Source organism: Lepidochelys kempii, chromosome 3 (assembly GCF_965140265.1).
Source record: "Lepidochelys kempii isolate rLepKem1 chromosome 3, rLepKem1.hap2, whole genome shotgun sequence".
Taxonomy (NCBI): Eukaryota; Metazoa; Chordata; order Testudines; family Cheloniidae; genus Lepidochelys; species Lepidochelys kempii.
The window spans coordinates 165,563,281-165,579,419 of NC_133258.1; the positions used below are offsets into that span (position 1 = coordinate 165,563,281).

At 42.6% G+C, this 16,139-nt stretch overlaps 1 long non-coding RNA gene across 1 annotated transcript; it reads left to right on the forward strand.

Annotated features, from left to right (window-relative positions):
* Positions 1–1,208: 1,208 nt before the first annotated feature.
* On the forward strand, positions 1,209–15,901 carry LOC140908319 (uncharacterized). Its single transcript, XR_012157833.1, has 3 exons — positions 1,209–1,462; positions 4,440–4,511; positions 15,770–15,901. It is a non-coding gene; the product is annotated as an uncharacterized lncRNA (long non-coding RNA).
* Positions 15,902–16,139: the final 238 nt, after the last annotated feature.

Genomic DNA, 16,139 nt, shown 5'->3' on the forward strand with positions numbered 1-16,139 from the left:
CTACATATCATATTTAAAAGTAATAGAATATACTTGCCAGGAAAAATAATAGTTAAACCCAAACTCTTTGCAGGATTTCCTCTTCCTTTTCTTTTTGTCTTTGCAAAACGGTATCTAAAACCTAAGATTTCCTTCAGACAAAAAACTCAGCACACCTGTCCATTTTTTTTGAATATTAACATTTGATGGACATGCCGGGTTTGATAAATACGTGCAATCAGAATAATAAAATCAACAGAAACAACTCTTCCTGGGTAATGTCAAGAGGCTCACTCAGTAATATGGTAACACCCTGATACATAGAAAGAGCCGATGGTTATATTACTGTATAATGTTTCTCTCAACAAAAGCTCACTGCTGTAATGATCACTGTTTTGTTTCTGAAATTTATATGGCAAGGATTTGAAAAGCTGTTTAAACTATGTAAATAAATAGATTAAAAAATACATAAACACTAAGATTTTCTTAAGAGTGCAGCAAATATAAAGCAACATACATATACCCACAAACACAAAGAATCCAAAACACAATAACAAACTTCACTAAAACCTACGCCAACATTTTCAAATGTGGGTGCTATAACCGGGGCATTAAAAGTTCCAGCTACAGCTGGTCAGAAAAATCTTTTTCTTTTTCCTCACAAAATTTCAATCAAAATAGTTTTCATTGTGATTTTCTGTGGAAATTTTTGACTTAAAAATGAATGCCAAACATTTTGAGCTGAAAAGCTTTTGTTTCATTTGTTTTTGTTTTTTCAGAAAAGTCAAAATTCTCCATGGAAAGCAGACACTTTCCATGAAAAAATGTTTAGTCAAAACCCCAATGTTCTGTAAAACAACAAACAAACAAAACAGTTTTGACAGAAAAAAAATTGACCAGTTCTAGTCCCAGCACAACCAGCACACCTGTTTTGGAGATGCTGCCCTTTCAAGGATGGGTTTTTGGGAATGGTGCATGTGGTAGAGGGGTCGTATGTCTACAAGATGAAAGCAAGGCTTGCTATAAAAGGAGTGGCCTACTCTTGGGAGACCAGGACAGAAGAAATATATGGGGAGAGCTCTACAAAGTGGCCCAGTAGGAGGCTTGGGAAGAGAGCCTGGGAGAGATTGAGGAAGATCTGGTGTTTTCTTATTTTTAAATTTATTGTGATTGCATTCACACAGATGTTCAAGTAAAGCATATTTGTTTAAATGTCAACAATTTAGTAGCCGAAGGAAGGACACGTGCACATCCATGAAGGGGAGAAGGGATGGGCTGATTGTGAAACTCTGCTGCTCGGAGGGCCAAGGGAACTGTTTGTAGTGTATATCTTAATCAACCATCTCGCCAGGTTTCCCCATCCTGGTGGAGGAGCAGATGTTACTTGAAGCGTAGGGCTATATGTGGATTCACCTGTGAGCCAGACAGAACACGGAGGCACAGATGAGTAAGTGCTGGGACAGAGATGCGGATCATGTCAAAGGTGACTAAAGTTAGATACCTTAACCTGGTGGCCTGATTTTCATAGGTGTTGAGCAGCCTCAGCTCCTGTTGACTTCAAATGGCCAATGACGTCAAGTGCTTCACACATCTGAAAATCATGCCACTGTTCAGATGCCTACATATGAATTTTAGGTGTGCTTATCTTTAGGCCTTCAAGTTTGAACATTTTGACCATAGCTTCTAAAAGAAGACCAAAGATATATAATTACAAATAACTATATACATATACATATGCACCATATGAACGTTTCTCTAGACCTGTATGAAATTCTGAGGTGTTAGTTCCTAGGGATTTCTTTAGTTCTGATTCACATGGATTCACACCTCCAGAGTTTCACTTGGATTTTCAGGCTCCAGTATACCACAAATCACAAAGTGAAACTTCACCTAAGCCACTAAGTTTCAGCTAGTTTCATATTAAAACAACACAAAATGGTGTATTTTGCATGCTTTTATTCCAGAACTACTAATTGGCCCCACTTGTTTCTTTGAGGTATGTGTGTTGTGGGGGAGGGTTACAATAAGACGTAGAGCCAGGAAGGGTAGCTGACAATAGGGCTCATGTACGACCATACATTTGGCCAGGGTTATGTCTGGATGTACTCAGTGTGGTCAACTCTTGTGACTTTGTCATGGGTCTCATGATAGCAGATGCTTTTCTTAAAGTCCCAGCTCCTGGAGTCATATGATTATGTAGAAATCTCAATTTTCATTCAAAAAAAGTAAATTCATAGCTCTCACGGTTGCAGAGAAAGCCTTGAAAATGTGACCTCTAATGATGGTGACACCAGAAGACAAGTAACACCTCCGATTTATTCTTTTTAAAACTCTCCTAATTTTAAGCCACTCCTGAATTTTTGGGGCCTGCTTCATGATTTTTGAATGCTTGGAGGTGGCACTGGTGAGTACTCTCCCACCAATGGGAAAGCCTCCTGTTCCTCCTCCTTCTTTCAGTTTGGCAAGCTTGTGCTGAGGACACCTGCTAGCAGTCAGCCATCCTACGAATGGCCTCTACTTTTACAGAATAGTAAGGCTTTTGGGGAAGCATGTTCTCATGGCTTCTGATCCCCACTGGGGGGCTTCAGGCATTCTTTTTCTTGCAGTGGAGCAGCAAATTAATTAGCTACATCTGAAATAGGCAGTTTGCATGGTCCTTCAGGCCTGGATACCACCGTATTCTGCTGTCCCAGTGTGCTCTGTGGAGGTCCAATAGAAGTGACAGGCTGCAGGTGGCTTGGTTTCCCCATTCTGGTACAATATGGCAGCTCCTTGGCTCAGAATTAGATCAAGAGCCAGATTGCAAGGTCCTCTGTTTTGTTTAAAGGGGCTGAAATCTCTCCTCTTTGCCTTCTTGCCTTACAAGGATTATTTCTTTTGGCCACACAAAGAAGTCATTTAATTTTCCACTTAAGCATCCTTTATGGAATTCATTAATAGGGAATGGGCACAAGTGAATAAACCTTGTTCACCCTTTAATGTCTTGCAGAGAAAATGTTTTGTCTTCTCAGGGGGAATTGACAGGACTTGTTCTAGTCCCAATCTGGTTGCCTCTCTCCTGGCAAGCCCTAGTGATTTCAGCTGGAATTGTGGATGCGCAACACCCCTGAAAAGTCAGAACCTAAGTGTTTCCCAGGGAGTTTTTTGTATCAGATGTTGTATTGGGCTGAGGGAGGTAATTGGGTAATAAAATTGGAGACTAAAATTAACTCACACTACAGACAAACAGTTCCTCTGGCCTTCTGCCAGGTTTCACAATCAACCTCTGGACTTAGTTTTACCCATCTGGACTTTTAGTCCTTTCTGCCCCTCAGTGGATTGGTCTTCTGAAGACAGCTCTTCTTTCCCTCAAGGGACACACCTGTAGTCTACACAGCCCACAGACTCTGTAACTCATTTGGATACAACCAACATTCAGGCATTTCTCCTGCTTGGAAGCACTTAGGTGACAGTACTGTTGGTTCTCAAAGTGGTTCTAACCATGACCTCTTCCTCAAAGATTCCTCCATCATCCCTGGAAACAGTTTCTACCATGGTCTTTATACAATGGCCCAATTCATGAGAGAATAAGGATAATTATGAACGCCATCCACTCAAATTCTTTCCTTTGTGATGCTGCTTTAGATAAGGTTAGGCTGATGGCAACAGCCATGGCTAACTCTACCTTGGAGTGTAGACATAAGGAGACTGACTCTGATCTCTCTTACACTGATTTTATAGCAGTGTAACTCCCCTGATTTCAATGGAGTGACCCCTGTTTTGCAATGCTGTACAGGCATGTCTACATGGTTCAGCAATGAACACTACAGGGGTGTGATTTCTAAAGCACATTAACATGTTGTGCACCAACTGGTCTGTGTAGACACTGCTGGTGCCCACTAAAAATTCTCTAGTGCGCTTTAACCAAGTGCCATTTCAAAGAGTACTAGATAAGGTAAGAGTAGGTAAAGACTACTCATATTTCCTACAGACCAAAATTTTCAAAAGAAATTCATTTTGGATCAGTCAAAACTTTCCGTTTCAATAATTTTGAAATATTTCATTCTGATTTCAACTTTTAAAAAAGTTTATATTTTAATTTATAACATAATATACAATAAAATGTAATTTTTAGCAAAATGTCACTTTGAAATGAAAAATTGAAATGCTCTATCCTGATAAGGTTGAAATGGAAGTTGTTGGCCTTTTAAATTTTTTTTTCAAAATGACATTACACCAAAGTTGTCGTATTCTTGGGGAAAGTTTTGATTTTGATGACTTGGCATTTCCAACAGAAAAACATTCTGTTGGCAAATTTTTATATTTCTACTAAAGACCTAAAAAAGAAAATATGTTGAGTTTTTATATACTGAACACTCCCATTATCCAGGCCATGGGGAATATTTGGCACAGAAATAACCTCTGACATTTTTTTCTCCCTCTGTTAAATCCATTGACACTTCATTTCCTGAGCATCTCAGAGAATGCATCACTCACTGACATCAAAGATACCAGAAACCTCATTGCAACTGATGAGAAATGACCCGGAAAAGGTAAGTTAAAACTCATTTCTTTGCTTACTGTCCTTTGTCTCCTGGGAAGTGGGGGATAGTCAGTTCTTATTTTGGAGCATCACCCAATAATCAGTTTAGCTTTGCATTTCACCTTTAAAAGGATGCACACTTTTTTGAGGAAAATTTGGATAAGGCTTCTTAAGAGGTATAATATGTGAATCCATCATGTCCCTTTTCCAAGCACACTTCTAAGCTCTGAATCCAACACACACACTTTAAATTCATGGGGCTGCGAGTAGCATTCTGCATGTAGAGGGACCAGGATGCTACTTCCTGACTTGTATGCTACCTATAGTGGTGCTGGTCTCTGAGGAAGATGAGTGAGCAGTGAAATCTGTTGTCATAGTACTGTGCATTTTATTAGGACTATCCTCCACACGGTACCATCACTGTGCTTTAGAGGCTCACGTAAGAATCATGGACTTTAAAATCTATATAGAGTTCAAGAAACAATAACAGTGGCAGAGGGTCTGGTTTTGATCTCAGTTACACCAGTCTAAATCAGAAATCTCTCCACTGAGGTTAATGGAGTTACACTGATGTAAAAGTAATGTAAGTGAGGTCAGGTGCAATTAAAGGTCCTAAGAGTTTGTTTCCTTCTGGCAAGTAGATCACTCATGTATTTAGTATTTCATAAATCTTGTCTGTTGGAACTGGACTGAGTTAGGGTGAGGGAAAGGGGGTGGATAGAGTTTTGGTTGCAGGATGGTTCATCACAGAAAAGCTTTGCAGAAGCGCATTTCAAGGAGGCATTTGAATTAGGAGAGCATGGTCAATACATGCATGGGACGTGGAAGGCTTTTCCAGGCATAAAGAGCAGTATGAAAGAAACCTTGGAGGCAGGAGCATGTGGAGACAAAGACAGGAGCAAGGCAGCAAGGCTGATGCAGAGCCAAAGAGTGAAGGAAGGGTTGTAGGTAGAAATTTGTCCAGAGAGGTAAGAGGAGTGGAAATATGAAGTGCTCTGAAAGTCAGGACCAGCAGGAAGAACTTGATGCAGAAAGCAAGCAGGAGTCACTAAAGGAAACTTATTAGGGGAGTGACATGGTCCAAGTGATGGGAGAAGAAGATAATTTTGAACAGAGACTTCCTCAGACTTCCTTTTGTCTTGTCTAAGGGAAAAAAATCAGTTGCTATGGCAACAGCAAGTCAATATCCCCTGTGTGGGTGAGTGGATGATGTTGGTCATGGGTTAGAGAATCACAGAAATCTAGGGCTGGAAGAGACCTCAAGAGGTCATCCAGTCCAGCCCCCTGCCTTGAGGTGGGATTAAATATACCTAGATCATGCCTGACAGGTTACCAGTTGTTAAAAACCTCCATTGATGGGGATTCCACAAGTAACATGTTCCAGTGCTTATAGAGCCTTTTGATTATACCTGACAGGTTTAAATGAAGCTCATGTTAATAGTGACTGATAGTGGCCAATGTAAAATGAGTTTAGTGGCATCAGTGCAGTTCCCAAACAGCAGGTTTTCACATGACACAAGGAAACACTCCCCTGACAGGTACCCACAGGGGCAGTTTTAGCAGAGAGGCCAAAGACTAAAGAAGGGTACGAAGCCCAAATGTATATCTTTCATCTCAGTTGGCTCACACTAATAGTACATTGTAGGAAAGCTGTCACCTATTCTGTGGCTAAGTAGAAGACTCTTGTCTCCAGAACTGCCAGTCCTGCACCTTCCCCAAGCACTGCGTTCACATGAACAGCTTCTAAAAGTTAAAAGGAAAGGCCTATTTCTAGCTTGTGCAGGAAATTTGCTGCTTGCTTCCTTTCCACTTGCCTAAAGTGACAGCTCTTTTTGCCTCCCTGCTTCTTGGTAGGTAGGGATAAAAACATTGGTTCAAGACTCACTGCTGGAAAGGAAGGGGAAGACTTCATCAAACAGTTTCTACTAAGTAATATTTCCTCTTACTGGTTTGTTATCGAGTATGCACGGCACGAGTCTTAGTTTAGAAGTGGTTATATGTCTGTTCTCCTTATAATGTATGTACACTTGATATCTGTCTTGCTATAGGATATATCCCTTGAAAACTTCCTCTCAAATAGGAGGCCCTTCTTTAACCATAGTTCGGCACAGTCTGTTTGCTTTATAAAGTGTTTCCATGAATGTCTTGGGCACTGACCTTGCAAGGGGATCCATGGTCATTGCCACAGTCCCATTGACTTCAGAATCCTTGAATTGTTTCTGCTGATACCTTTGCTGCTGCTCAGATGCTGAAGTTAGAGAACCGTTTTCACGGCTTCTCTGGTAACAAATGTTTTGGAGACGAATATCAACATTGATCTTAATTATACATAACACTGAGAAATCTGCAATCTACTGGTGCTCAAGGACTCTGGGTACCTTGACAGAGTATACTGAATAAGACTATATTAAAATAAAAGTCAGTGTTCTTTCAAATAAACCACAGAGCTGGAGCAAGAAAAATACCAACCCTCCAATAATACAACTATAATGGCTGTTTCAGTAGACGCCTTTATGCTGCTTTGTTTGCTTGAAAACATGTGAAGTGTTTATTTTTCATTCGCACTATCTCGTTATTGCAGGTTTCCTTTACAACATGAGGTGTTTCAAATGTATCATCAAAAAAAAAAGCCCAATGATTTTTATCTGAGTTTGAGATTTTCCAGTAGTGATCAGTCACACACAGCACTGGTCACAGCCACTATGGCACTTTGTTTTCATTGTATCTCTCACCAGGTTGGATGTCCAGTAAGTGAAATATATTGTGAGAACTTTTTTCTGTGCTTTAAAGATAAATATTACACAGAGACAAAAAAATACCTAAACAAACAAACAAACTAAATCTACGGCAGTTAGTAGATGGCCATTAAAGATCAGGCTATGAATCCCTTATGCTCACTGAAGTGAATTGGACTGCTCATGTGAATAACTGTTTACTAATGCGAATAAGAGGTTTACAATCTGTCCCCAAATAAATATTTACTAAATAAAGCCCTGATCCTGGAAATGCGATCCATCCTACATAACTCTCTATATGTGAGTAGCCCTATTGAACTCAGTGAGAGTAGTCATGTGTGTAAGGCTACTCATATCTGTAAATGTTTGCAGGATTGGGATCTAAGGCCATGCAGGTGGGGTTTTTAGACATTAATGGGATTTGTGCTCCAAAGTTGTTTGGGCATTTTTGAAAATCCCACCTTAAATACAAAAAATGTTCAGAACACTCCTCAGAAATCACTGGCCATTTCCCCATTCCACTGTGACCATTTAGAATTTTATCCTAAGAGGTGCTGAGCTCCTCCTGAACACCCTCCATTTCAGCTGAAATGTAGGAGCATTGAAGGCAGTCAGCAGGCTTAGACCCTTCCTGCGTGCTGCTGTCTCTCACTGCCATTTTAACTATCCTTCCCCATCTGGAGGCCTTGTTTGATGATACAGCACAGGACAGAGAAATCAGGTTCCATTTGAAAAACTTGCAAACCAAAGGGTCTCAAAGCTGCTGGGTGTTAAATCCTCTCTCTCTCTCTCATATTTGTATTAGGTGGTTAATTTAACAATTGAGTTGGACACTGGAAAATTAACCAGTCTTTTGGGGGGAACATCCTCCCAAAGTTAAATGCAGGGTATATTTTGCCTCCCTGATTTCTATTACCTGCATAAAACGTGGTCAGCTGGTCTTTATGCAGGTGAAGTGAATTGCACTCTCAGTGGGCAGTTAATGTAGTGACCTAGTGTGCTAGCCTTTTATCTCTGGAGTCAACAGAAATGAGTTTGGTGGGCTCATCTTTGCTGTCTGTTTGTGCTCATCATAACCACTGGATGGTTGACAGTCTCTGCTAAGGACAACCAATAACAGGGGTGTCTCAGGTGCAGAGCTAAGAGGCAGCATTCAGGAGAGGAGAATCACAAAGAAAGCTCAGTGTCTTGGAGGAGGTAGCAGCCTGCCTGGAACTTGGAGGAGGAATGCAGGTTGCAAGAGGGAAGAGTTTGGAGCAGGCACTAGGAAGCTGGTTTGTGCTCACATTTCATGAGGGCTCGAAACAACCCTGAAATAGTTGTCTTAATAAAGAGCCCGTTTAGTTTTACAAGCATGGAGACCTCCCATGTTACTACCCAGCACTCCGTACATGCAAAAGAGGAGACTGGTGGCTGGTGCATGCAGCAGAGAGATAGGATAGATTAAAGTGTTGGTGGATGGGATGTGTTGGTGATGAAGGGCTGCTTCCCCACTTGTAGCGTCTTGAACAGTAGCTGCTGCTCTTGCAATGGCCTTGTGCTCTTGGACCCAGATCCTCAAAAGCAGTTAAGAGCCTAAATCCCATTGAAATCAATGTCCCCCTGTACACTTTGCCTATGTCTCAGGAGTATTATGCAATATAATGGGATTAATGTTTGCAAAAGGATTTGAGTTCCTCAGCTGAAACCTACATATTTTATTGTGATCATCATTACTATTAGGGAGAAAATAATACTGTAAAACCTTTGTATTGTTTTTGCTGATCTATCATCCCTTTCCATGGCTATGTGAGCTGTAATTGGCTGTAATTTCAACAGCTTGCTGGTGTTTAAAAATGTTCCCTCATTAAGACTCCAAATGACCTAGGGAGGTAGGTAGGTCAGGATTATTATTTGTTATTTTATAGATGATTAATCTATATACTTCAGTGTGACAGTATGCTTCAGTGACTTGCCCAAGGTCACGTAGTAAGTTAGCGGCAGAGACAAGAATAGACTTCAGTACCCTGTTCTGCCCACTGGTATGCACCCCTGGATATATTGGGCATACAATGTCTGGTAATGGAGAGTTATGCTGCATAGGCTCACTGTCATGACCTTTGTCAGCCAATAGGATTCCTCCTTCCATAACGCTTATTTTATAAAAAATTGTGGTCTGTGGGCTAGATGATGACTTGGACTTCACACCCATGCAGGGGTGGAAGCAGGAAGAAAGAAATCTCCTTACACATTTGCATAGACTACCAGGATCTTGGGCCTGGGAATACAGCAGTAAGTGGGTGTGTATGTGTACACACTTCTCTCTCACCCCAGCACAGATGGGTGAGTACAAGTGGGGGTAATCCACCCACCACTGCACTGGAAAGCACAGCTCTATAGGGTGTGTCTTAATTACTGGTATATGCCAGAAGCAAATAACTACACTTCTCCCCCATGGCACAAGGGAGAATCCAGCAGGGAATTGTGGATAACAGGGTTATTTCCTAAGGTGCTGCAGCTAACTCACCACCTGTTGCTCAGGACTGCACCTAAAGTTGCAATCCAGCCATGCATGTGCAGGTGTTTCTGGGGTGGAAGGTAGCATTGATCACCAATGCTAACAATACAGCACAGCCGTTTAGGGTGGAAGCTGACTAGGAACTTGCAGTGTGTAAAGTAAATGAGAAATGCAGGGAGACAAACAGTAGTTAGAATTTAGCCCTGGCATTTGGCCAAGCGCCCCAAGTATGCAGTGCCATTTAATGAGTTTGAGCGCTGAGGACTTGGGTTTTAGTTCTCATGTTGAAGATGGCGCCCTGCAGCACCACGCTTGGACACTATTGCCCTGGTGATGAAGAGGGAAAGATGCAACTATCCTCACTTCCTACAGTCCCTGGATTTTCCTCAGCCATCTTCCATACAACTATAAAAGGCTGTTTAGTGTTAAACTTGAACAAAATCATAGCTCAAGCTGATATACAGTAGCCGTGTGTCTAAACATCCACATTAATAGCATTATCTGGAGCTCCTTTGTGGTTTTATAGGAATTTTCCTAATCTAACTCTTGGTCCATCAAGTCCAGTAGGCTGCTTCTAGTCACCGCTGGTGCCTGATGCTTCCCAGAATGCCACCCATACTTACCCAAAGCATAATACAACTATTACTGAGTCTGGGGTGGGAGAGGTGATCTCTTCCTGACCATGTGGGGATCAGCTAATGACCACAGGCTGGAGCTATAACTACCCTTATCTTAGATTCATGATGGCAAATTAGTCACAAAGTGATCTAGCCCTTTAAAAAATCCAGCCACAGTCTTTGATTCAGTGAGCTCCTGCTGCAGTGAATTCCAGAAACTGGCTAATAAACGTGCTGGTTTTCCCTACAGTGTATATACATGGTCTGGCTATTAATTTAATGGATTCCCCTGTTCATGATACTGAATTCCTCTGTCAAGTTCCTTCTAACTCTTCTCTTTTCTAATCTAAACACTCCTAGTTCTGGAAGTGTCTCCATATATGTAATGTAGCAATAAAGGGGCACGTGTGGGTGAGCTGGGGGAGGGAAATGGATGTAGTACTTGGCTCATGCAGTGGGGAGTGAAAGTGCGGCTGCTGCCAGTACTTCCACAAAGGGGGCATGGCTGGATAGAGGGTAGCCATGCCCCCCAGTGCTCTTGCTAGCCAGCAGGTATAGGTGGAGCTATAGTGTGTAGAATGCAGGTCACACATTTATAAGCTGTATAAAGCCAGTTACCATGCTTCTCCCAGGCCCTGGGAGTCACTAATCCATAAACAATCATTAAGCCCTATACAGCTCAGCACGGTTGACAAGACCATAATTTTGCCCGTACAGTCCAGATGTGCAAAAGGCCTGTTATATCATCATCTACCTTTCGATGCAGAATTGTCCCCTACTGCACATTTCCTAGCTGTTCTATCCAGTCGAGTTTTAAACATGTCAATGATGAGGCTTCCACCACTTTTTGGGAGAGATTATACCACAAGTTAATAGATTGCACATGCCATTGTAGCTCTGAACATCTGTGTTACTCTTCTTTCCACTTTAAGCCATCTTTTAGTTATGGGAAGTGGAGCAAAGCTGGACAGAACACCGGTGGAGGGATTTGTTGGCTGTAATTTCATTACAATGTGCTCTGTCATTGTATATCTTTTTTATGAACACAACAACTATCCTATTTGATATTTTGTAGTGTCTTCTACACATTGGGCAGACAAATTTAGGGCCTGTTTTGGCCATTCTTACACCATTTACATAAAATGGACCTTTTGCCCAATAAAGCACTATTTGGTGTGAATAAGAGTGATGGAATTGGGCCCACGATGATCTACGCACAATGACTCCTAGGTCTCTTTCTTTAAAGGATCCCACATGTTGGGACCCAACTGGTAAACGAGGCTATTTCTCATTAGAAGTATTACCTTACCCTTACCCCAGATGAATTTCATCAGTCATCATGCTGCCCAATTTGTCAATACATTTAAGTACACCTGGAGTTCTTCACAATCTTCCATTGTTGTTATGAATCAAAAGACAACTCCTGCAAACCCTTTACAGCTGGATAATCTTTACTCAAAGTCCACCTAAATTCAATAGGTCTACTTGCACGAGCACTGACTGCTAATCTGAGTACGGATTGCAGGACTGGGCCCCCTGAAATGCAATGTCATCATCATCACTAACTCTGTCCACTTCCTCCTTCAGATCACAAATCTATTAAATGGCACTAGTCCAAATACAGACTCTTGGTGGTACCCTACTATTAACCTCTCTCCAATCTAAGAAGCAGCTGTTCATTACAACCCTTTGTTTCCTGTTGCTTAACCGGTTTTTAATCCACAACAAAGACTGTCCCTAACCCCACGATTATTTATTTTCCTTAATAGTCTTTTATGAGGGGTCTTATCAAAAGCATCTTGAAAATCCAAGTAAATTAATGTCTCGCAGGTCACCTTTAGTTACTATTTTATTAACTTTTAAAAAAGCAATATGTTGCACTTTTCAGTATCATTAAATGGCTTGGGTGGGTGGAGGGGAGTGATTTCAACCACATTGTGACAGCTACTGTAGTGGCTTAACAGAGCTGTGGTTGAATTAACACAGTTACTCTGTCTGTACTTAAGGATGCTATTTCATTTCCCGGCATCTCTCTGGTCAGGTCAACCACTGGCTCAAGGTGGAAGTGACAAGTTTGCAGCATCTCAAGTGTGCTGGTGTTACCTCTTGGGAGGTTGAGAGGAAGGAAATAACAGTCCATAAAGTTTTGATTGCTTGGAAAAGAAAAGATGTTTGTTGAAAGTCTGAGTAAGGCCAACTGCAAGGCTCAGGAATGAGCAGAACTAGTCACGCATTTGCTGTGTACTCACTACAGCTCTGAACTGATGGAGATTTCCAGTTGGGTATTATTGAGAAGGGGACTTCTTTATTATGTCTAGTAGGGGACCATCTCCTGCCACGAGTCTGGAAGTAAATGGAGAGTTCTCTTTAAAAATGGATGGAACAGTCTGATCTAAAATAGAGGAGGGAGGCAGGGTGGCGGTGGCAAAAACAGTGGCAATGAAGAAGTCAAATGTGCCATGCTCTATTCCTCCCACAATTTAAAATACCAGCATTTGGCAAGCAATGAGCCATATGTTCCCAGGGCTTGCAAGCCAAAAAGTGTAGCAACTTACTATAAAACCTCTCCAACTTCTACACACAAGCCAAAACCTCCTACTTGATATGCTGCCTTCACGCCAGCTTACAGCACAATGATGGGCTTCTGCAAGGAGATCTGCAAAAGGATGGCACACTCCACAGACAAGAGAACATGGTGGCTGAGGCAAGGTGGGCGGAATCAGGGGAGAGTCCCCCTGAGGCTGCTCAGTAGCAGTCACACAAGGGTCTCAGTGGGAGGTAACACAACTCTAAATTGTACTTCCCTGCCCCCCAATGTGGATTTACACATGGAAACCCAGGTCCAGAATAAGGGATCGTGCTGCACAGATCCACAATCTCTTGTTCCACACACCCTCTTCCACCTTGTACCTGAAACCCTCTCAGATTTCCCTTTATGTGAGGCTTTGGAGAGGGGGTCTGTACCATGGGGGCCTTCTCCATGGCAAAGCAGGCTCCCCCCCAGGCACAGAATAGCCAGGGTTCGCCAGAGCACAGTCAGCTGGCTATCAGCAGAAATGTGCTACTCACTATGGCAGGACAAGTGGATTCCTGAGGATACTATATAGAGGCTACCTGCACCTGAAGGATGAGTGGGCTTCCCCTCGGAGTGCGAGCAGCTGCATGTTTCTGTTTGCTGTGACCCCTTGCCATTTGTTCAGTCTCTGCAAATTCTACAATGCAGTGTCTGTAGGACCTTTTACATCTCTTCAGGGAGTGTTCCTCCCACACCCACACCTCTGGCTGACTGGACAGCAGGTAAGGATGCTGCAGATCTCAAACCTTTCTGGACATTTCTATTAGCTCGACCTGATTAAACAGAGTTAAATTAATACACATCTGGGACCATGCACGTCTAATTTAGAATGGGTAAACTGGGGCACTAAAACACTGGGAAGTATAGAAAAGAGTAACCTGCACCCACCGCTACATGCTCCATTCTGCCTCAGAGACCACAGACTGTGGTTTGGGGGAGGGGGGTGGCTTTTAGTGGTGGAGGAGTATGTTGCCAGTTGAACCATCAGTAATTCTCCTCTATGTTGTCGACCCCACCCTCAGAGGGGTTACGTCTAGGCACCGAGGGGTATAACCACTGGCAGCATGGTTGCTAAGGCAGCTGTACTGCCAGGGGAGACAGTGATGTGAACTGAGTTGAGAAAGATGTACCTTCTCTATAGAAATGTGGCCTGAAGCGACATCACCTTGTGCTGTGGCTCTGCCAGATCTTATGAGTAAGGCTACGATTTATCATGGGTATTTTTAGTAAAAGTCATGGACAGGTCACGGGCAATAAACAAAAACTCATGGCCCGTGATCTATCCATGACCTCCACTATAAATACCCCTGACTAAATCTTAGCTGGGGAGGCTCCGGGGGGGGCCGCTGCTCTGGGGGGACCTCTGGGGCTAGCCCCACCAGCCACTGCTTGGGTAGTCCCCGGGGCCAGTTGCCTGGAGCTGCCACTGCTCCGGCCACCCTGGGGCTGCCCACCAACCACTGCCTGTGGGGCCAGCCCAGCAGCGGCCGGTGTGGCTGTCCCTGGGGCTGCCCAAGCAGTCGGCTGCGGGGCCAGCTGCTTGGGCGGCCCTAGAATCAGCCACATTGGTCACTGCAGAAGTCACGGAAAGCCACAGAACCCATGAATTTTGTGACCTCCATGACAGACACGCAGCCTTACTTATGAGTTAAGTCATGTCAGACCAGGTCGGTACTTAGATGAGAAGCTTTTGATGATTACTGTAGGTCTTCAGAGAGTGGTTTTGTTGGCTCAATAGGTGGCAGGTTCCCCACCTGACACACTAATGAACCATCCCCAAGTGCTGGTGTTAGGAAGCCCTAGGGAAGAGATGTAAACACCATTAACTTTAATGGCAATTACATTTAGACCAATAGAGAATACTAGTCAATAACCTAAATATGTACTTTTCTACAGTGTATTAGTTTCTTTTTATGAGAGCAACGTTTATGATTTTTGCTCTGGCCGTTACTGTGATTTTATGGAGGTGAAATCTACCTGTGCTTATGTGACCAGATCTAACAGCAAAATAAAAGCTGGGTATGCTTTTTAAGCATGCAGCTTTGGCATTACAAATAAATAAATATTAATACTAATAATAAATTTTCCAATAGCTAGTGTATGATCATGTACATTCTTTTTGACTTTGTTGTGAAATACACTTTTCAAAGGCGGTAGAGTACGTGTAGTATTTTCTCACTCCTGAAGTTTATATCACTTTATTTTCTGCAAGTGGAAAATTGAATGGATGGCTAATCCTACCATTCTGTGGTTGGGATGAGGCTAGAAAGGAGCACAGAGAATGAGCAGGCAGCTCCAAGACCAAGAAGGCATAGTATGGAATGGGCCACAGAGTAAGAGGTGAAAATGAGAGGGAAAGAGCAGGGGGAAGAATGTAGAGAAAAGGGGGTGGAGATGGAAGACCTATCCAGTCAGCGAGGAGGTTTAGGAACCAGAAGAACATAGAAGAGGAAAGGCAGAGAGAGAGAGAGAGAGAGAGAGAATCACCTTCTGCCAGTCCCCGAGAAAAGGCTACTGTACCTTGTGACACCTAACTTGACTTTTCTTGAGTAACTAACGGGATAAGTGAAGGGACCCAGCTGCCTGGTTGAAAGTGGAAAAACTGGGGCCAGAGGAACCTTAAAATCAGACAAAAGGGTATGAAAAGAAGGCAGTGGGTCACATGCCTATAGGCATTAAAAATCTTTTAGACTTCAATAGTTATTAGACAAATATCTTCCCCCGACTTTTCTTTTCATGCCCTCCACCCACCTCAATAAGGCTTTGGGGCTCTAAACCTCCAGCAAACTCAGCTTCTGTCAGTGGCTTTTTTTTTACCTAGCCCCATCTCTCTCTTTCTTCCAGCCCTCCATTTCATTCTTAATGAATTCTGTGCCCATGCTCATTTGTCAGTGGAAACCATCCTGATGGGATCTCTGCCATCCACTCTGCATCACCTGAAGCAATCCATTGGATCACCAGCCAGGACTTGGACATCTAACACTGCTGTTTTTAAGCCATAAGAAAGAAAGAAAGAAAGAAAGAAAGAAAGAAAGAAAGAAAGAAAGAAAGAAAGAAAGAAAGAAAGAAAGAAAGAAAGAAAGAGAAGAGCTAGTGAATCTTCTGGTTCTAAAGGTATGTTTACACAGCAAATGGCACATTTTCAGGGTTAGAGCCTAAGAAGAGGTGTGGGCATCAGAACCCAAGCTCCATTCAGAGCCCAAACATCTATTCA